The sequence below is a fragment of the Temnothorax americanus genome, unplaced genomic scaffold (genome assembly GCF_048541705.1).
Source record: "Temnothorax americanus isolate GAGA-0224 unplaced genomic scaffold, ASM4854170v1 Scaffold19, whole genome shotgun sequence".
Classification (NCBI taxonomy): Eukaryota; Metazoa; Arthropoda; class Insecta; order Hymenoptera; family Formicidae; genus Temnothorax; species Temnothorax americanus.
In genome coordinates, this window is record NW_027509329.1 from 1,770,058 (window position 1) to 1,792,714 (window position 22,657).

Here is a 22,657-nt window from a genome sequence, read left to right on the forward strand (position 1 = left end):
CCCGTTAATCGTGTCAAACGGCACTGGCACCGCGTAAAATTCTTTCCGAACAAAGGCTTCCATGCTCGACCGTTTGAATTTAAGCCGCTGAAAAACGCGACGCGGCCTTTTTAGCCTTTGAGAGGCTCGTCGCCGATCCATCGACGTCGATTCGACGCGCAAACCGCAAACTGCGATTATTACTAATGGACGGCAGCGCGGATGAAAATATTTACACTCTGAGACGTGAGCTTCGTGCTAACTAATTTAACGACTACCTATCATGGGACGGGAGAGATTATAACTAATTATTAACTTCGTTAAGCATTAATCTGCTTTTCCGCGATTGGTAGTCATTGACACGAGTTAATTAGTCAACCGCTGTTAGTTGTCAACAAGATAGATATGGATACAGTGATATTAAAGAGAGGAAATGCACGACGCGAAATTCAACCCCGTGAATCATCGTCGTTTATTACTTTCGCAATGTCGTCGCATCAGCGCGACTCGACGAAACGAAATCTCGTTAAATAGCCGTTGATTCCGCAATTAAGGTTAACTCAGTTACGCGACAATCGCTTGTAATTTAATCAGCGCGCGTAGTTACTCATTTCCATTATTTTACATAATATCAAGTGGCCGTACCGGAGCGCTATAATTAACGGTAGTCATGTAATAGCGCTGCGCGGTTCTCCCCCACCGCGGTACCACGTAATTGTAGCAGTTGGGGAAAAAAAATTGCGTCACGCGCGCGTGGAGGAATTCGCGATACATTGCCGCGAGAGCGGCTATAAATTCGCGAAATTCGTTGAGGTGAAAATTTATGCCAAACGTCCGCGTACCGCGATACGGCTCTACGCGTACAGGGTGTTCCACAATTCGCGCATTTAATACTTGTAACACAAGTTTGTGAATCTTGGAAACGATCCTTTCGTAGAAACGATTCGGGATTCGTTGTCTACTCGTTGACATGTATTACGGATCGCATCTAGAAGCTTACTTTTCTAGAAAGTAAGCACGAATTTACATCCTTCGAACGAATGAGTTTTTATTGAGAAGCAAGAGGCTTCATTCGCGAAGGGGGAAGCCTTTTTCTCGTCGACATTTTAGTCACGGAAAAACTGCATTCCGTATAATAAATTTGCCACTAAAATTAATGGCGAGTTAATGGTCGGGGGGGGGGGGGTTCTGTCGTCTTAATCGTGTTTCATATTAATATTCATTCCGCGACGCGCGCGAGAAACGAATATTCTTATCGACCTCGCATATCTTGGCCTGGCCGATACCTCTTTCGGGGGCCCGTCGATCGACCAAGCATCCGCTTTATTAACGATGGAAATTAAAGTCGGCCGTCGATCGGCCGCCGCGTTTCTGGGACACTCTGTATACGCGCGTGTTCTGGTACACGTGGCCGCTGATATACGGCGGAACGGCGGTGCGCGGGCAACGCCGAATTTAATAACGCGGAACTGCGACGCGGCGAGGTGCGACGCCGCGCCGCGGTCCATACAATCGGGACAATCAACGTCGTCGAGCGACCATTAGTCTACGATTACGGGCGACTTTATTACACGGGCCGCGCGCGCGCCACTCCTAGAGAGCGAAACGCACAATCGGCGGCATTATCGGTAGACGAGTGCTCGTGCGGAAAGGGATCGACCGCGAATGTGCTCTATCCGGCCGATCGGATTTGCCTCGCAGCGGGGCACTCGAGAACTCGAGCCGAGTTCTCGAGACGAACGAGCGCTATCGGGCCGGCGCGCCAAGCGGAGGGAAAGGGGAGAGCAAGGAGAGCGAGGGGGACCCATTCTTAAAACAGCATGTTAATCGACGGACGTTACTTAAAGGGGAAATGACAATGGCTAATGAAAATGTCTCTTGCGCGTACGTTCGATCGTGACGTGTCACTCTCTCTCTCTCTTTCGCTTTTCTTTCTAGGTCTTCCTAATTAAGGATCTCACTATCAAAACGCAAAAATATAACAAAAAGAGTACGGATAAATAAATACTGATAAAGGTATAGAATACGATTCTCGCGGAGACCTCGGAGACCTGAAAACTAACTATAATCGCGATCGCGACGTTAAGTAAAACAGACGCAACAGATTTTGCTGATTTTATTTCGTCGCAAATAGCCCCCTTTTAGCGTTCGTTTATATGTCGTGTGGCGTGTAAAAAAAAAAAAAAAAGAGAAAGAAAGAACCGGCAGATAAAAGCCGCTGGCCAGCACGAGAAACGGCGATAAGATGCCGATAGCGCGCGCGCGCGCGAGTCCCTCTGTTCGGTGCATTAAAAACGAACAATGGAGCTCATTTCATTCGCGATAGCCGCATACAGCCGCCTTCCGCGCAATTATCCACCCGCGCACTCGAGAAAGGAAACCCCGGTCCCACCTGGCTCGACGAGACCCGGCCCCTCGCATCTCGGGCACGCTTCTCACGAAGCGGAGTAAAAGGAAAAAGAGAGATACGCGCGATAGCCTGCGTCTCAGGATTGCGTGCCGGGCGTAGGTAGGAAAACATATATCGCGTATCGACGGCTCTCCCGTCGCGTAGAGGTTAGGTTCGCCGGTGGACGCGAGGCGAGGAGCTACGACCACGCCGCGGATGCGTCATCATCGATCCGTGGATCTCTCTCTTTCTCGCGTGCGCGCGCGCGCGCGCGCGCGGTCGTGACGACGTACGTGAGCGGCGGAGCCGAGAGCGTAAAACTCGCCGAAAAGACGACGGGGAGAGAGACCGAGACTCCGAGAGACGACACTCGCGTAGACGAGAACTCGCGCATACGACGCGGACGCCGCGGCCGCGGCGGCTCCGTTCCGCTTACCGCGTTTCACCGTTTCGGCAATCGGCTCGTCGCGAGCCGTCGATTCCCGAGGCCAGGTCGCGCGACTCGCCAGCGGCTCGGTCGCCATTTTTGACTGACTGCCCGAGCGAGCGTCACGGTACATACGGTACGTAGGCGCGAGAAAAAAAAAAAGACGCGCGAAAAGGAGAAACACGCCCGGCGGCGATTCGCGCTCGGACGTAGCGACTCGGGCCTACGTATGTAGGGATGTACGTGTGTACTCGAAGTCGAGTGTCTTTCCGATGTGGCTTTCACGTCACGTCCCGGCCCCGCGACCGTCGCTCGACGTATTTTAGACACATACGACTCCGGACGGAATTCTACCTGCAATTAATTCGGCAAATTGTAAATATAATCGCGGATATAATGCCCCGCTGCGCCAACTGGATATCGTTATGATTTATATTTATTGATAAATTTATTGATAAATTAATCATTATATAGATATTAATTAACCCTATTCACTCCAACGTTTTTTCCGCCCTTTTAACCCTCTAACCATGCACTTTCGAGTCCCACGTGTTTTTTAAAATGTTAATAGCTTTGAAAAATTCTCCAAAAATTATTATAATATCTTTGTACCTTTGACTAAAAATCAATGTAAAGAAAATTTGGAAATAATTGATTTAAATATTTTTTTACAACAATTATATGTTGACAAACACACGTTACGACTCGTTTTACTTAAAAAATCATAACTCACGAACAAATTGACGAAGCTTAATGAACCAAAACTCAAATTAAAGCTAAAAGTAGTGCAAATGAGAAAAAAAAGAGATAATTATTAATTAAATAAGAATACTTAATTTCGTCGCCGCAAATTTGGTAGTTTTTAAATAGTACAGAAGGACTTTAAGGACTTAAAGAATGCTAGAAAAAGAATTTCTGAATATAAGAAAAGGCGAATTTGAAGTGTGACAGATATTTTTTATGTAAAAAAATTAATTTTTTTTTATAATCGTAGCTCCTCCCCACCTCTTCCACCTGCCTCTGAGCCATAATAGACCTTTGTGGAATGTAAAATTTTTTTTAACGACAAAAATATTTTAAATACGCTTAAATTATACACAAAAATACATTTTTATTGAAAAAAAAAAATACTCATTTACCTTTCACACAACACTGACGTAACCCTTCAACCATGCACTTTCGTGTCCCACCGAGATTTTGATTGTTCGCCGTTTCGAGAGTAAAGGCTCAGTCACAATGAAAAAAATAACGAATAAGATAAAGGAATAATAAGGAATAAAGGAATGTCGCATCTCACTTCAGTACACGTACATTAAAGTGAGATACAACATGCCTTATTCCTTATTCCTTTATCTTATTCTATATTTTTCTCATTGTGACTGAGCCCTAAATGAGCTAGGACTTTGAAATTTTTACCTGAGGTTCCCTGCCACAATAACTTTTTTCCGGCGTGGAGGGGATTCTCCCACGATCATTTGTTTTCCGAAACAAATGATTATTAGAAATTCGTGGGACACGAAAGGCATGGTTGGAGCGAATAGGGTTGTATACGTGCGGGTCTACGGCGTTCGAGCCAAAATGATATCTGCTCGTAATTGTAAAACTTGCAAGCAACCTGCAGAAAATATTTAATAAACTATGATTATCAAAATGACAATAAATCGTCAACTACAATGTTATAGACAGATGTTTTGGGAATTTTTTCAGATTTTTCTAAATACTTTAAGGTAAAGGAAAATAGCGCGTTAAACGTGACAGATCCACGTATACACTCCAACGGGGCAAAAAAAACATACAGACGTTAAATAAGAATTATATTTACAGTAGACCCTCGTATAACACGGGGGCTAACATATCGAATGGATCCATTCTACATTCTACGATATAAGAGTGACGTAAACTGCAGGGTTGCGTTCCAAAATTCACTCTGGGTAACTAAAATCTATAGTTTACGTCACGTACACATATAGCATTTTAGTTAACTAGAGTGAATTTTGGAACGCAGCCCAGTAAGCTATTATTGACTAATGGGGTTTTTACAATCCAAGAACAATCGATTGTGGTTGGTCTTGGATTGTAAAAACTGCTTACGACTTACGTTTTACTGCATACTCTTACGGCTATTGTAGAATGGATTTTATACGAGTCACAGATTATACATATATGGATTATATGTGCATATGGAAACACATTTTTTGTATAAAAGGATTATGCAAGGGTTTATTATAAAAAATGTAAAAAGAATATTTGAAGATATAACAGTAAAATATTTTCCATTTCACTTAAAAACAAATAAATGTTCCAATTTTTTGTCGTTTACGAATCCATGTTATATAAACCCATATTCTACTGTATTTTGTTCACGTTGGCTCGAATCTTCCGCGCAAGATGCTTTTAAAATGCATCTGTAGAGATGTAATAGCATATGTATATTCGCGTTCGTCTTTAAAATATTGATAATCAATGTAGTCCATTGCACATGGGAGAAAACGGACACGAGAACAAACGCGCGTGTCGCGAACCGGCGCGGCGTTCGCGCGAGTTCGCGAAATTGCATGCTCGTATCTTTCGCGCGCGCGCGCGCGTCCGCGGAAAGAGAGAGAGAGAAAGAGAGAGAAAGGAAAAAAAGGAGGAACGGAAAACGGTGAAAAAAGGGGACGGAAACACACGCGTGTAATTTCGGCAAATTTTCGTGAAATTGCGCTCACGTCGTTCTCTCACGGGCACACTGCCATTGCCACGCTTGCCGCCCGCCCGTCCACCCCGGGTCCATTTTACGGCTGACTCAGCAACGAATTTCACCGACGCGGCAACGAATATTGCTATTGGTATAACAGTTTCTGAATACCGTGGGTACCGCCGCAATTTTCACCCGAGACGAATATACCGCGCATGGTGGCGGTGGCGGAAGCCCCGGCCCCGGGTTCACCGCACATGTTTTCGCTTCTGAGGGCAGTCCCTCGTCTCTTTCTGTTTCTCACCCGCTCTCTCTCTCTCTCTCGACGGGGTCATTCTCGGCGAGGAAACCGTTCCGGTGCGAAACGAGACGGGTTAACCCTCTTGCGGTTCCGCTCTGTTCCGCGACAGTTGCCTGTCAGGTCCCATTTAGCCTCTTCGCCGCCGCCCGTTTAGTTGCCGGCTTCGGCCCGTTCTCGAGGAACAATGCTGCCCAACTAACTGAAAGAATCCCATCTGACGTCGGAGTCATTTTTCAGAAAATCACATTTTACGCTCTGTTTCGCGCGATCCACATTTCGCGTGTTGCCTAACTGAAGGATGTCATTTGTTGACGAGACACGATTTTATTCTATTCTACTCTAATTGTAAGATAAGGATGTGCGTACATGTGAGTTCGAAATCAAAAGAAACTGTACACACATACACAAACAAATATTTTATGCATTTATGCAAATTAACTCTTTAGAAATGTCCCACATTCACAGCATTCCTTATACTTATTATCTCTATACAATAATAAGAATACTTCAGGTTGGTAATAAAAAAAAAACCTTCGTTTCTTTTCAAAATTTTCCTCTTAAAATATCTGCTTTGGTGGTAGAATTTATGTTAAAACAACTAAACTTACAAACTTCCGGATTATGTCTTTCTCAGGTGGATCATAAAACATAGGTATTTTGTATAATATGCATCAGCGATCGTAAAACATAACTCTTGTTTAATATGCTACATTATTAATATTTCTATTTAAGATAATATTTCTAATAATTTTAATAATAATATTTCCAACTAAAATAATCTTTGCTCAATCTTTATCAAAAGTGTGATTAAAATTTTGAAAAAGATGCAAATAAGAACGAGTTTGTTTTTATTTCGAGGGTATCAATAAAGCTGAATTACACTTCATGTTAATTGTTTAATTAATATAATTATTTATAAAAGTTTCATTTAGTAAAGTTATTACTACCGATTACTCCAGGTTATTACAAGCAAAACACAAATTTAACATAAATCAATTAGCATTATGGTATATATGTATATTTTTTCCTCCTCAGAGGAAGCGAATTAAATAGGTTTAAAAGCGGGTTTAAAAGGCTCGTATTTATAATCTTGCTGAACAAGTCAACCGAAACCAGTCAAGACTAAAACTAGTCTTGAGATATGATACGATTTAATAAATGGATCTGTAGAATCTACTTAATATATTCGTCATATTTATAACCGCAATTTAACTGAAAAATTCAAATAAAATTTGTCTCAAAACACAGCTCGTCCATCGGAACATAATTTCTCGTGATTTAATAATAATATAATAGCTCTTGAATTTTATTAGCCGAATGTTATCTTCGGGAAAAATTGAGTAAGTATCTCTCAAATGTACGTATGAGACTTGAGAAAAAAAAATGCTTTTAAATAATTTAAATAATTAAAATTAGCCGAGAAACGGAGAGTAATTATTCATGTGAAAAACCTTGAGATTCAAGAATAGATTTTCAAAGAGATAAAAATAGCAATTATATGTATATATGTATACTTATCCATCACTTTACGACACTCTTGTAGTTTATATAATAACGGATAATAATGGATAATAATTATTTTGTATTGCGTGTTGATTATACGATACGCGCCTTTTTATTTGAAAAATTAAATTCATGATCGAATATGCGTCAACGATATAGATCGCGCCGCGCCCCGCGCGCGCCGCCGCGCGCCGCGCTCTGCCGCGCCGCGCGTAGATGTAAAATCTAATCCTCCAATTGATGAATGAATTTTATTGGAAAAATATTTATGGAAATTAATTTATTGTTATTACTTTTTTCTAATATTTTACATCTCGAGATCAGTGGAATTGTTTGACTTTTAATACGTCGAGAAGGAAATGTAAAATTACATCGCTAATACCTTTTGACTTAATCTGGATTTTCTGATTCGTTGAAATTCACAATGATTCTTGATTTAAAGAATCTCTTACACAATTTCTCTTCTCTTGGAAGGAAAAATAAAACAAGTAGAAACTTGCACATTGTTTCCTCGTAGTTTTTAATTGTGCAAGTAGAAACTTGCACATTGCTTCCTCATAGTTCCTAAGTGTGCAAGTTTTTATTTTATTCGAGGTATAATTATCGGTATTTATTTGTTTTGGCTTCCTCATAGAGGAAGCTTTGTTAGCAAAGGTTCTGATTTCACACTTAACTCTTTTGGGGACTGCGTAAATAATTATATACATTCACTAAAAAATACTAAAAATACTTGTCCACTTAAAAACTAAAACAATACTTTATCGATAAAAAAAATCAGCCCGATATTATAAATATTTGAGATAGCGATTTATTTTTAATTCTATTATATTTTCCAGTCTTTTCTACCCCTATTTCATATATAATTGGTTAAAATTTGGTTGATCAGATCAAGTTTTATAAAGCTTCTATGTATGTACAAATTCTTCGAAATTTCAAATGTGTGTAATACGAGATCTGATCAATCAAATTTTAATGAATTATATATGAAATATAGGGGTAGAAAAAAAACTGGAAAATATAATAAAATTAAAAATAAATCGCTATCTCAAATATTGAGAAAGCGGCAGCGTAAAACACATTTTTCAAAAAAAGGAAAATCTGCATAAAATCTATACCGGTAGACCGATTTCAATAAAATTTGAGGAGGACATACTTTCTATAATACTCTATTTGTGTGCAAAAATTCAAACTGGTATCTAAAAAATTGTAGAAGTAGATGCGTGTACAAAAATCCGTACACACACACACACACACACACATACATACATACTTCCGGACATTTTTTACTAATATGATTTTTCGACATTTTAGAACATTCTAAACCTATTTCCATCAAAATCTCGAAAAAAAATTTTTTCACCATTACAAAGCTTCCTCTATGAGGAAGCAAAAAATGGTAATAATAACGACAAATTGATTTATATAATACGTATAGAAGTATTATTTTGATCAAAATAAAGATAAACGTTATTTTTTAATATTTTAACAATGTGATTAACTAGTAATGGTTAAACTATAATGTATAATATGTATATCACATATTTGCAGCATATTCGTTGTGACTTGAAAGCTTTCTTTCATTCGAGAGAGACCACTCGAGAGAAACTAAATTTATCTCAAGCGACGATAACGGTGGGGAACGAAACGGTAAATGTACGATAGTATCCTTCTTGTAACTTCGAAATATAAGCGATAACGTGTGGCATGTGTGTATATATTCGAGGCGTCTATTTTATTATACATCTATTTTTTAATACACTAAGAGCCTCGTAACGGCGCGGGCGCGGGCGCGGCGGAGAATTGACTGCGAACGCTCGAAGTTCGGCGATCGTGCTTGTAAACAAACCGAGTAGTACGACATACGCCGGCGGCTTGGTTTAATGCTGTTATATGCACAGGGTCGCCGCGTTATCATCGTACGCGGCGTGGCTGATTGTGAGCGAGTGTAAATCGCTCCGTATAGTCCGCGTATGTCGTCGCATTATTATTTCCCGAGACGCGACCGCAAGTTCGAAGAGAGAGAGAGACAAGTACCAGATACGCGATTATTTCCCAATGATTGTCAACAGGTAGCGGCGAGAACATTTGCTCCCCTATTATCCTTATTCGAAACGCGATTGAGAGGAAACGCGATTATTTCGACTATCTGCTCACGCGCTCGCTTAATTTTACGATTATTTAACATAAATGCATCGCGGCAACGGCTGTTCGTTGAAGCAAGTATTTCGTGCGATGCATCTACTCGAAATGACAAGTTGAATAGAAAATAAGAATTGTAGATTGCTGTTTTGTTGCGTCATTTACTTCTACTTGTCATGTATTTATCAATAAAATTGTTAATAATATCCCTATTCGCTCCAACCATGCCTTTCGTGTCCCACGAATTTCTAATAGTCGTTTGTTCCGGAAAACAAATGATCGTGGGAGAATCCCCTCTACGCCGGAAAAAGTTATTGTGGCTGGGAACCTCGGGTAAAAATTTCAAAGTCCTAGCTCATTTACTCTCGAAACGGCGAACAATCAAAATCTCGGTGGGACACGAAAGTGCATGGTTGGAGGATTACGTCAGTGTTGTGTGAAAGGTAAATGAGCATTTTTTTCGATAAAAATGTATTTTTGTGTATAATTTAAGCGTATTTAAAATATTTTTGTCGTTAAAAAAAAATTTAACATTCCACAGAGGTCTATTATGTCTCAGAGGCAGGTGGAAGAGGTGGGGAGAAGCTACAATTATAAAAAAAATTAATTTTTTTACATAAAAAATATCTGTCACACTTCAAATTCGCCTTTTCTTATTCAGAAATTTTTTTTCTAGCATTTTTTAAGTCCTTAAAGTTCTTCTGTACTATTTAAAAATTACCAAATTTGCGGCGACGAAATTAAGTATTCCTATTTAATTAATAATTATCTCATATTTTTTTCTCATTTGCACTACTTTTAGCTTTAATTTGCGTTTTGGTTCATTAAGCTTCGTCAATTTTTTCGTGAGTTATGATTTTTTAAGTAGAACGAGTCGTAACGTGTGTTTGTCAACATATAATTGTTGTAAAAAAATATTTAAATAAATGATTTCCAAATTTTCTTTACATTGATTTTTAGTCGAAGGTACAAAGATTTTATAATAATTTTTGGAGAATTTTTCAAAGCTATTAACATTTTGAAAAACACGTAAGACTCGAAAGTGCATGGTTGGAGGAATAAAAGGGCGGAAAAAACGTTGGAGTGAATATAGGGATATCTCTCGTGCGTTTGAAACGTACACTGTCCATGCGGTGTATTGCATTTTGATATTAGTATACTTTCAAAGCAAGGCACGCACACTTTTCCGTAGAACGTAACAGTAAGGTTTCGACCAATCGCGTTGCTCGATTCTTTCTTCTACGGTTACAGACGGCCGAATCGAGCAACGCGATTGGTCGAAACCTTATTGTTACGTTCTACGGAAAAGTGTGTGTGCCCTGCTTAAATGAGCCATTGGATCTTGCTTAGCCATTGATTCAACTCTCGTGGTATCGGAATAATGTTGCTTGCGCAATCCTCGAAGTTTTCGGTCATAAAGGGGAGTTTACACACGCAATGATTAGTGGCGCCAATCGACTAACGCCAGTAAAAATACAAGTGTAAACACTAATTGATACAAACTGGCGCTAGTAATGTGGCGTTTATTGGCGGTTATTGGCCGTCATTGCGTGTGTAAACTCCCCTTACCGGCACGTCGCGAAACAACGCAGATTGACTTCGAGTCAGCAAGCGTCGCAACGCGTTTGATTGGCAAAGTACCAATGGAAGTAACGCCGCATCTTAATATTGATCGAACGTATAACGGAGATTCGCTGCTTGGTGATTAACATGTTGATTGTCACGCGAATTTTGTACGTTTTACTCTGGATGATGCAACGGTAGAATTTTCATTATCATTATATATAATAATAAAATATTATGGCTGCGCTAACTTTAGATTTAAGCTATTTTTTATACGAATTACGAAATGGCTGCGCAGCAATAAAATCCAAAATAGAGGAAACAAATTAGAAACTAATAGAAACTAAAGAGTATTAAATTTCTGTGTATGTTTTATTAGATTGTGCTAAAGTGACTGTGTCAGTTTAATAAACGTCGCCATAGCAGTCCACGTGTTAACGTAAATGCATATTTCGCGAAATATATTCGGTCGAGATACATTGCGCACTGACAAAGCGACCGTATTGTCACATTCCGCCGACATTTATTTCTGATTCTAAACAACATTTATTTACCCGCGCTACGATATTAGACAGTAATCGTCCTAGGCTGCGGTCCACTTGGCGCTACAAATGCTTTGGAGCGTTCTTCTTCTCCTTCTTTCTTCATTGAAAGAAAAGAGAAAAGGAATGCTTCGAAGCATTTGTAGCGTCAAGTGGACCGCAGCTCTAGTCGTCGTAAAACAGTCCGTGAAAGTAAGACGTATCATGCATAAACGATGCGCGAAGATGCTGGATGTAGAACTGCCAGAATGAGTCGGCGGAGGATTGTAAATTATAAAAATTATTTTCTAGAGTCTATCCATTTTCGAGCCTATTCATTTCGAGGAAATAGATTATAACATATTAGTTTATTTGCAATAGGGATATTCAAATAAGTTTTTAACCCAAAGATTAATGTGATAGGTTAATGAGTCACTTATGTATTTTGCATAATCTTAAAGAGTAGCGCGCCCAAAGTTAATTAATTAACTTTTTACTCGACTTTAACCCGACATAACCTGTCAAACCGTTAAACTTTAACTTATTTGAATACCCCTAATATATTTTTATATTTTTAATCTTTAATGTTTAATTTTTTTCTATAAACTGTAGAAATAAATAATATCTATATTCAGATATTTCATGAGATTAAACAATACAAAGCACTTTACCGCTACATTAATTATTATTTTAAATAATTTTTATATATTGTCTAATGATTGTTATAGAAAAAGATTGTTCGTGATTCTTTTACAATATTTCATTTCTCGTGTACGTTTGTAATATAATTTTTACAAATCCATTGCCTCGACATTGAAATTAAAAAAATCACTCATCGTACGTACATTCCCGAATCGAGCAACGCGATTGGTCGAAACTTACTATTACTGGGTTACGAAAAAGTGTGTGTCCGGACCCTTATCCGTGTTCCGAAAACGACGCAACTTCATTCCGAAGCCGCGCGACAGGTCGTCTGGCCGTATTGCTCTCTGACAAGAGGCGCGAGCCAATAAAAATTTAAGAAGAAACGCGACACGTCGCAAGCCAAGTTGGGCTGCGTTCGGAAACGTCACCCGGGTACACACGGGTATACTCCTTTCTCCTTCTAACTCGCTGAGATAGAAAGAGAAGGGAGTATACTCGTGTGCACTCGGCGGGTGACGTTTCCGAACGCAGCCTTTTGACGGTTGAAATTCAAAAAGCGATCGAGAGTCGTTGCGAGACCGATTATGTGATGGCAAGTCACTACTATCGAATGTGACATACCTCGCTATCAATTCCGTGAAGCACATGTATTAAATGAACATTCGATACGTCACAGTTTTTCGTTATCTAATATCTAAACCGCCGAATTTGAGGTGCTTTACTCCGCGCCGCGCCGCTGGGACAGGGCCGTAACCGGCTCTCGGGAACTGGAGTAGGAGGGATGGAGCGGGGATAGGCGACTAGGCACGGCGCGCGTTCGATGTGTGCGTAGTCAGCCTATCGGGGTCTACCCCCCTGCTTCATCCCCACCCCACTCGTGTCGCCGAGAAGAGGCAACCGCCATTTTGGCTTTTGGCGTTAACTACTGCGGGCTGCGTACAGTGCGTGGTGCGGATTACTGCGGATCACTTTCGTGATCCGCGCGAATGTATCGCGATTCTGTATTCTGTATCGTGTCCACATCGCGCGTCATTCGCTCAAGAAACGTAATACATCGCGTCGGGAGTGCCGTGCAAAGTGTCGCGCGGGTGTGAATTCGCTTCGGCATTCGGCAATGAATGTGCGCGCGATTGTAGTGCGGCCAGTCTACAACGAGTCGTCGGTCGTAAGTCGGAACGTAGCCGATGTGCCAATGAGGAAAATTCGTTTTCGAGAAAAAATTCTCTCATTGCGGACCATCGGCTGCGTTCCGATATCCGACTTACGATTCATTGTAAGGCTGGCCATAACTCGCGTTCTCGCGAGCGAACGCACATAACCACAACCACGGGTGTCGTGCCGTTTGGAGGATATACTGGGTTGCGTTCCAAAATTCACTCTGGGTAACTAAAATCTATAGTTTACGTCACGTACACTATAGCATTTTAGTTAACTAGAGTGAATTTTGGAACGCAGTCCTGGATATCGCGCGAGTGTAGTATTTTGAAAATGAGCGGATCCACACGATCGCTACCTGCCTGCTTCAGCTCCGGGATGTGCCGTGCAAAGTGCCGCGCGTTCACCGTGTCTGATAATTAAGTCTGCGTGATCGTAATTGTGAGTGAGTACGTAGCATAAAGAGGAATGCCGACGAAGGAAGCTGAGGGGAGGAGGAGGCCCGGGCTGGCGTCGAGTGACGGCGGAGCAACCGCGTAGGTGAGTTGTGAGTTTATAATTTAGTTAAATACTATTCCCGTATTTGCGGAATATCAATCGTCTTCGTCGAAAATTGTATGATTATGTCTAGCCAAATAATTCATAAATGTGTAATAAGTAATAAATATCTACTTGAAAAAGGACGAGTAAGAAATTCAATAATGATTGTTCATTTCTTAAAATAGTAATTATTTTGGGCGCTGTTATTAATCTCTATTGTATTTTTGTGATTTACAGATCAACGTAACTGTGCGCTACAACTCCGCTGCTGCACATCGTGCGGGTGAGTCATTTTTTAATTTTGAAGCAATGGATTTATGATAAAATCGTATCAAGAAAGAATCAAGTTAGAAGCGTGATAATATTACAGATTGATATAATATTTCATGGATTTATTGCTTTTTTTTAAACGAAGGGGCTGCGAAGGTTTAATCGTGCAATTATCTTACAATTTATTGTGCATACGAAGATGCACATATGTATTATAATATATTTAGTATATTACAAGCGAAAATATAATCACGTGATTTATTTGTATACGGATATGCACAATACCGCGAATATATATACGCGGAACGATGAGTGGATTTCTTTTGCCGAGCGAGTTTTAGAATATTTCACTTATAATTTAATTAATCTGTGTAATAACTACATTTTCTATTTAATCGACTGTCTCCACGCGAGAAAAGAGAGATGATCGGACGGTTCTCTTAATGTAAAGAGGAAGTAAATCTCGCGAAATTTATCTCGAGCCCGAGTTTATTTTCGCATTCGTTCGGTATGGTAAAACGCTACAAATTATCATATTCCGTCTTATCGCCCCGAGAACGCAACCGCGTTTTTAATTCAGCCGACGGCGGCGACGGCTGCGACGACTCCGAGAAAACGTATTTCGACGAGATGGAGCGAGCGCGATATACCGCCGCGCCGCGATATGCCACGTTGAGAGAGTGCGTGGGCCCGCGCGTTATTAAATCACGGCGACGTGTGTGCATCGCGCGCGGCAGCGTCATAGTTTATATAGCAAATATACACGGCTGCATACACGCCTCGTGGCGTCCCGACGATTGATAGATACCGCCGCGTCGTTCGATATTTCAAAAGCGCATTGTTCGACACGGACTTTGTCTACGCGCCTCCGCAATAGGCGGCTTCCCTCCCGGTTATCGTCGCATCGTTGTCGACGGCATGCATAATTCCGCGTGTTGCGCACGGAATGCCCGGGCGAGATTAAACCTTGCGAAATGGGTTATTGTGTATCCGCGCGTGGCGCAACTGCGTCTTAATTTCTGCAATTTTGCACAACACTATGCATAATACTCTAATCTGTAATTTAGCAATTTATTCCACGCGAAAAAAAAACTCGCTCGCGCCCTTCTCTGTAGTGATTTTTATCTCGATATACTTATGTAGCTTTAATCTGAAATTTATATTTAGTTCAGGTGCGATGACTGTTATTGAATTTTATATTGAGAGAGCACGGCAAGCACACGCGCGATAATGACGTAAAGATCGCCAAGATTTTCCGACCGCCGCGCCGCTTCGGCGGCGCGCCGCTGCGGCCGCCGCCGCGTCGAGGACGGCTTTGCGTGTAATTTTGCCGAAGCGAATTTCGTTGTGCGAGCAGACGTTTAAAATATGCGGCAGGCAGTATACGAACTCAATTTACCGTCGGTACATATACCGAATGAACTTCCCCTATCAGAGAAGGGAGCTCAGCGGAAATCGTTGCCAAGAAAAATAGTAAGAGCCATTCACTTCGCCGCGTAATGGAGTTAAAGGATTTAGAATTTGGCACGCGCGGGTGGATCGGTTCGCGGCGGCGGCGGTGGCGGTGTCCCGGTCTTAACTTTCGGATTACCGAATCTCGTACATACCACTCGGGGAATGGATCGTTGAACGTCGGTCGGACGATAAAACGCGCCGTAAAGGCCGCTAAGGTCGCTTATTGTCCCGAAGGAAAAAGTCGAGCGTGAAGGAAAAAGAAAAAGATAATGTCGCTGAAAGACCGAAAGGAAGAGAATATTCCGGGTTCTTGGAATGCCTGCACCTGTCGACACCTGTTCTTAATTGGGCTCCCTATATGAAAGATGCGGGGAGATCGAATAGCGAGGCTCTCGATAACGATTTCAGGGCGCATAAAGTTCCCATTGCAATCACGTTTTCAATCCCGTCTCTCGTACGCGTTATGCATTATTGCCCCAACGTTACTTTTTTACGGCATAATGCATAAGTACCTACGTTCGATCGCGTGATCGGAGTTCGTTGCTGAATCCCATTCTCGATTATTGTGCGCTGTAACTGTGGCACCGATTGTTAAGACGGTAAGCATATTATTTGTCGAGCGCATATATTCTTGCGCTCTCGCCGTGCGTGAAGTATAATTTCGTGCATCTTGAGTCGAGAATTATAACGATTGATTTGATTGACGGTCGGATAAGAGAAATCTATTTCTTCCCTTTTTTTTTGCAAGAAATAAATTAAGAGCTGGAATTTTATAACCAAAATGTTTCTTTAACTAGGAAAACTTATCATAATTAAGAAACTTATTTGTTCTAATTATTAAAAAATAAAAAATGAAGTAGTGAAGTATTTTAAAAATCTGTAAAGTAGAGACAACTACACTATCAATTATCTGCTTATCTTTTAACCGTGATTAATTGTCATCTTTTGTTCGACATTATTACATCAGACATACCTTATTTTGTTTCTAAAATTGAGTTTTCTCGTACGTAGCCATCCTTAAGCCCACCCGCAGCAATATTAGCATATGAATTTTCATGAGTTTAATATTCATGGACGCTGTTTGTTTTGTGGCAGTTATGTATTATATGGGTGGAATCCAGAGTTAAAACAAGTTTAACGACAAAAGCAAATATAGTTAGTTATACACGAACTGTATCTAGATATTTGCTGCGGTGTGTTTTTCCAAAAAATGTTTAAAGATAATTCCTTTTTCCGATGCAAATCCGATCGGGCATTCATCTTATTGCACCTGTCGGCACCTATTCTTAATTGGCTCTCTCTGTAAAAGATGGACAGATCGAACGGCGAAGACCTTACAAACTTTCCGATGATATTAAATATCTTGATGAATAAGGCTTATAATAAAGAGAATCCAGCAAGCGGAGAATAATTTTGTTATTCACTTGCGCTTTTCGAGCTTGAATCAGAATAGATCTTTAATATCAGTAAAGTAGCGGTATCTAGTAAAATAGCAATACTGGTGTAAATTATAGATATTATAGATTTCAATTTTTTTAAGGAAAAGATTATTTTGTATACGTTCCTGAAATTCTGTATATAAACTTGACTTTAACATCCGCTGCGCTATTAAAATGTCGATACATTTTCGAAAAGTTTTAGAAAAAGGCAGTCCGTTCGATTGTCGGCTACAATTATCATGACGATCTGCGCATCGTCCGCAATATGTATAATTTAACTCGGGGAGGAGATTCGCGAGAGATCGGGGGAATGCCTTCGCTAGTTAGCGGCGCGCGTTTTGATTGTTTGCGACGCGCCGAAAATTTACTCATCTCCATACGGTACGCGCGCGATCAGGCTCTCCGGCCGTGATTCGCCGGCATTCATGAACCAGCAATTTTATCGACAAACACCGGACGACGTTCAAATACATATTTAATGCCCGTGCGTATGCATTTGCGTGCGTGTGCGTATAAACATGATTTTGCGCATCGGAATACGGACCGCGCCGGTTTGCACAGCTGATGGATCAATACAGGACATTACCGCGACGAGTAATAAGTTGCCAATACCTGATTCATCACCGTCAATACCGTCGGAGTATACATCGCGATAATTAGCCGGTAATCCTTGAACGTTCGATAACCGAGGCGTACGAACCCTGGGCGAGTGTACGTTGACGCGGTACACGGTATAGGTACACGCGTGACAGCGCGGCCGTGCGCGCGTGAACGCTTCTCGCAAATGGTAATTACCATCCGGGGGTGATAACTTTGAAGATACCCGATTAATGCCGGTTCCGTGGTTTAGCATAAGCTAAGATTATAGGAGACAGCCCACGTTATCGAAGTCAATGTCGTCAAACAAGTTCGAATTGGGGAACGTATAGCGATGTATACGACGATGATGATGGTCGTTAGAATGGCACGACGGTGATAAGCCGTAATTGCAGCCTCTGCAGAAAGCACTCTTAATCTGTACATATATTATTGCGCCATAATGCTATATATTTTCGTTTATCGAGAACTAAATCTGCGGAAAAATTATGTCGGCGTACAGGCCGGTCTTTATTCTCGTAACGTCTTATCTCGCTGACTCTGCTAATCGATAAAAAGCAATTATTTTCATAGGTATTAATCGCAACAACGTTACGTTAAATAACCACTTTATATCTACCACCTCTCTTGTATGTAATTTGCTCTTTATTGCGTTACTTCGTCCTCCCGTAAAATAGAGGAATGACAAAGAGCCGTCATCGCTATTTATTATCTACGCGCTTAGGTTATACCAGATAATTTCGCTATTCTGCACGTGAAGTACGGCGTAGACGGCCGGCAACCGGGGAGTTTCGGCCCTTATGAAATATAAACCGTCGTACCGCACGATCGTTTGCGGCGTCGTGCGCAACCCTCGAAATGCATCAAGGAACTGCGTGCAAGTGCTAAAGCTCTCTCTCTCTCCTCTCTCTCTCTCATCTCACCGCACTCCGTGTATATTTCATCATCGTAGATTCCGCGGTGTTGTCGCGGTGCTCTCTCCCTGTGTGCATTCCTCTCTTGCGAGGAATATAGCGAATATATAGCGAAATAAAGTTCACCGATATACGGTCGGTGCGCGCGACCGTATAGCCGTTTTCGCGACTACGATTTGAGAAAAGTTCACCGTGTGACACCCGGGATGACTCATCGGCGCAATATTGCGATAATAAAGACATTTGGCGGGTATCCAGCTGCGTGTATGGGATTTTACCCTACTGTAAACAGTCGTTTCGCGAAGACGGACGGCGAAACTTTGCGAGCGGCGCGGGCGCGGCGGTGTATACTCTTCGCGGGATTTGACGAACTCTCTCGCTTCCTTTCCTCCTTCCTCCCCCTCCCCCTCCTCCTCCTCCTCCTCCTCCTCCTCCTCCTCCTCCTCCCGCTTTCGCCCGTATGCGAACGCACGTTGCACGCGTTTTAGATTTTTCCACAGAGCGCTTCCTCGTTGTCGGGACTCCGGCTCGCTAGTTTGAAAGAACACACTCCGCGCGTTTCTCTCTTTTTTCTCCTCCCTCGCCGCAATAACCCACGATCTCGCTCATCGCATACGAATCGCATTACGACCGCCTCCCCGACCCCGACGATACTGAGTTCTCTCGATATTGCGTGCACAATGTATCCGTATCGGTCCCGGTGAAATCACCGCAACGCGTAACCGCGACGCGTCGCGTCGATAAAACTCGTACGCGAAACGCATACACTGCACTTACTCGAATCATTGACTCATGCTGCCAGCTGCCGATCGCTGCGATGTCACGGTCGCGGGGGGGGGGGGTTTACGAGCCACCGTCCGTCATACTTGTAGCCCGGAATCGTTTGAATATTGCACAACTGACAACGCATGCATATTCAAACGCGAGTCGCGCGTTGGTTTTCATCGCATGCATTGGAGGACTCTTGTTATACGCATCGCGATTTCGCGCGGCTAATGCATTCGTGCGCCGTATCCAAGTCGCGATATTCCGAATCGGTAAACACGCCGCGCGGGCGCACGGTGCGGCGAGCGCGACATTATTGGAATCATCATGTGCATTTCTCTATCCCTCTTGTCGCCGCGCTCGTTATTTTCCTTTTTTTTTCTTCTCGCAACTTTAGGTCCTTTTTCTCTCTCTTTATCTCTCGTTTTTTCGTACGATTACGACACGTTTCGCACGTCGTTGCGCGAGCTCGAAAATTTTTTAATCTCGCCGACCGGAGCGCACTGCCCGGAAATTAAAATGCGTCCACTTCGTTAGGTAAATTTTTAATATGCGCAAGTAGTGCGCGCCCGCACCTGCGTTCTATGCGTGCACCCCTCTGGAAATCCGCACGTAAAGTACGCAAAGCGCGATACAATAAAAATCACAAGGTACAAGGCGAAATTGCGAAAATTCCATACGAGACGCAATTATGGCGCGCTGTTGGCGCTCTCCGATACGGTATGGTCGCGTATGGCCTTAATTTTTTACTGGGAAATAAATCTTGCGTTTTATCGCGCGCGCCGGTTTCGACCTACGCACTATATGGTTCCACTCGCGCCACACGTTAAATTTTAATGACATACTTTTTATTAACGAATTTGAACGTTATATTCGTTAGTGGAAATTTTATAGAAAGCCATTATTTGTTGCATACTTTTTAATTACGTAATACTCTCGCAAATATTCGTTAAACTGAAATTCTGTTATAGTCTCGCTTGAATTCGTTCGCACCTCCGAACTTTAATTCACGGAAATTCTTAGATTTTTAATCGGAGATAATTATGAAATTAAAATAATTGGAATATTTGCGTTTTTCGATGTAAGATGTATCTATATTCTGGTCCATTTTTGACATTTTACGTAAACGAATAATTCGCTGTTCTTCGCCGCGTGACGCAAAAATTTACCGGAACTTACCGTGCGAAAATATCTCATAATTCGAACGACGGAGAAATAACTGTATAAAAGGCTCATTGCGCTCTTCATTTCGTAAAAACGTACGTTCTCATTATCTAATTTCCACCTCTCATTAGCCAGCGGGAGTTTTTTGTACGCCACGTCCTACCCTTCGGATGCACTTTCGCAAACGTATCACCTGGCCCATTTTTTCCCCCGAGCTATATGGACCGTTCCGGTATGCCAGAACTATATCGTCTGCGTATCCCGGCTTATAATGCTCGTATAATGGTCTTACTTTTCATTATATAATTGATAATATATAGCATTGTAATATAAATTTGAATTATTGTAATAAATTAGAAATTTATCTCATCATCATTCGACGGGGAACACTTGATAGTCATGTATCTCCTCCTTCGTGAATTTATGAAACTCAATGTGTACCTGCTTTATGTATTAGAATTATAGGATCGAATCAAGTAAATGGAGACATGTATTTATGCATCGATTTTATTTCTTATGCAATCAGAATTTTTCATTGTATCATATCAATGAGAATATTTCTTTGCACGTATCATCATAAAACGTATTACAATTATACATTTAAAAATACATTTAATATAATAATAATCGTGATGAAGCTCAAATGATTATAGAAATCAAACATATATAACGAAAGAGCACAGAGCAACAAGATGTTTGCGTTAAATTATTTTTAATTTTATTTTTTAATTTAAATGTATATATTTTCCAATTATAATAACATTTAAAAACTTAATAACATAAGAAAATTTATAATATTAGATTAAAAAAACATTTAATATAATATTATAATATATAATTGCTATTAGAGTAGTATATTTATAACTTTATGATTGTCATTCAGAGCTAGAAATTGAAACAACTTTATCGGAAAAAGAAATCATTGCCAGTTTTTATGCTTTTAAATATCGAGCTATATTCACCTGAGATTAATATGGGATTTCAGTTCTTGGATCTTAATTGATTCGTGTGTATTGAAAGTAAAGAGACTGAAAGAGACTATATTTATCAAGAGAGAAAAAATTGGCGTTTTATTCCTATAACTGATTTATCAGATGCAAAATATATTCGCACCCATAGAAAAAAAAGAGCCAACGATATTTCACTTTACAGTATCGGATGTTATTCTAATGTCAGTTCGAACGAATATATTTCGCAATCACATTCCACAAACACAGGAGCCTTTCACACACTTGTCGCGAAGAAATAGAGTTGTACCGTGTATCTGGCAGACTGATTGCGCGTGACGTAGCTTTAAGCATTACAGTAACGCGATATTTTGCGTATTTCCGCGTGCGTACGCGCGCGCCGGGGATATTTTATTCATATCCTTATGGCTCTCTCGCTCTCTCTCTCTCTCTCTCTCTCTCTCTCTCTCTCCTCTCTCTCTCTCCTCTCTTCCTTCCTTCCTCCCTCCCTCTCTCCCACAACCCCCCTCTCACTCTTCTCTCGCTCTCTCTCTCTCTCTCTCTCTCTCTCTCTTCCTTCCTCCCTCCCTCCCCACCCCTCCCCTCCCTCTCTCTCTCTCGCACGCACACGTGTTTGGCGAATTTTCAGCCGTGACACAAAGGTATCCGAATTCGCGGATGTAGAAAACGTCCCGATCGCGGCGCTTCATGCATGTATTCATGCACGGTCGCGCGCGCGAGTATCTTTAGAAGATGCACGCGTGATCCGTATTCTCATGCGGTACTCGCTACTCCCAGCTATACCCGTACGCGTATGGTGCAGCTAGCCGATGCGGTTGAGACTTTCCGTGCGTTATATGCCTGCCCTTCGATGAGGCAGGTGGACGTGTCGCCTAGAAATTCGTTAAGGGGGACTTTAGACGCTGCTCCCGTTTATGCTCGAGCAAGTTCGTTAAGGGGGGGGGGATAAGTCTCCCTTTATATCTCGTTCGTGGCGTAAGAATTTCAAATGCAGCGAAATGGCGCGCGTGTAACGACGGCATAACGAATGAAAAAGCTATCCGAACCATATCTCTTCATTTGGATTAGATTTAGCGACCGGCTTAACGGACGCCGTTAGTTTGGACGAGAGAGTGCGCATCCCGGATCGCAGTATTTTATATTCTTGCGCCGTAATCCTCCGTTTTCTACAGTTGCAGTTTCTTCGCCCTGCGACGAAGGCAAGTGGCGTACTTGGCGGTCCTTTGAACGGCGATCTAATTTCTAA

General features: G+C 41.6%; 1 protein-coding gene across 5 annotated transcripts in view; it reads left to right on the plus strand.

The window, feature by feature from the left end:
• The window catches only part of LOC143896537 (adenosine receptor A1), a 167,285-nt gene that overhangs the window by 11,832 nt on the left and 132,796 nt on the right, over positions 1-22,657 (plus strand). For 3 of the 5 annotated variants that reach the window (XM_077404467.1, XM_077404466.1, XM_077404469.1), the window contains one exon: positions 14,077-14,122. The exons of 1 other annotated variant lie outside the window; for it this stretch is intronic. The gene's annotated coding sequence lies outside the window, so the exon portion shown is untranslated. Of the gene's footprint in view, positions 1-13,502; positions 13,840-14,076; positions 14,123-22,657 lie in introns of those variants that run through there. One more of the 5 variants, XM_077404470.1, reaches the window with a different exon arrangement.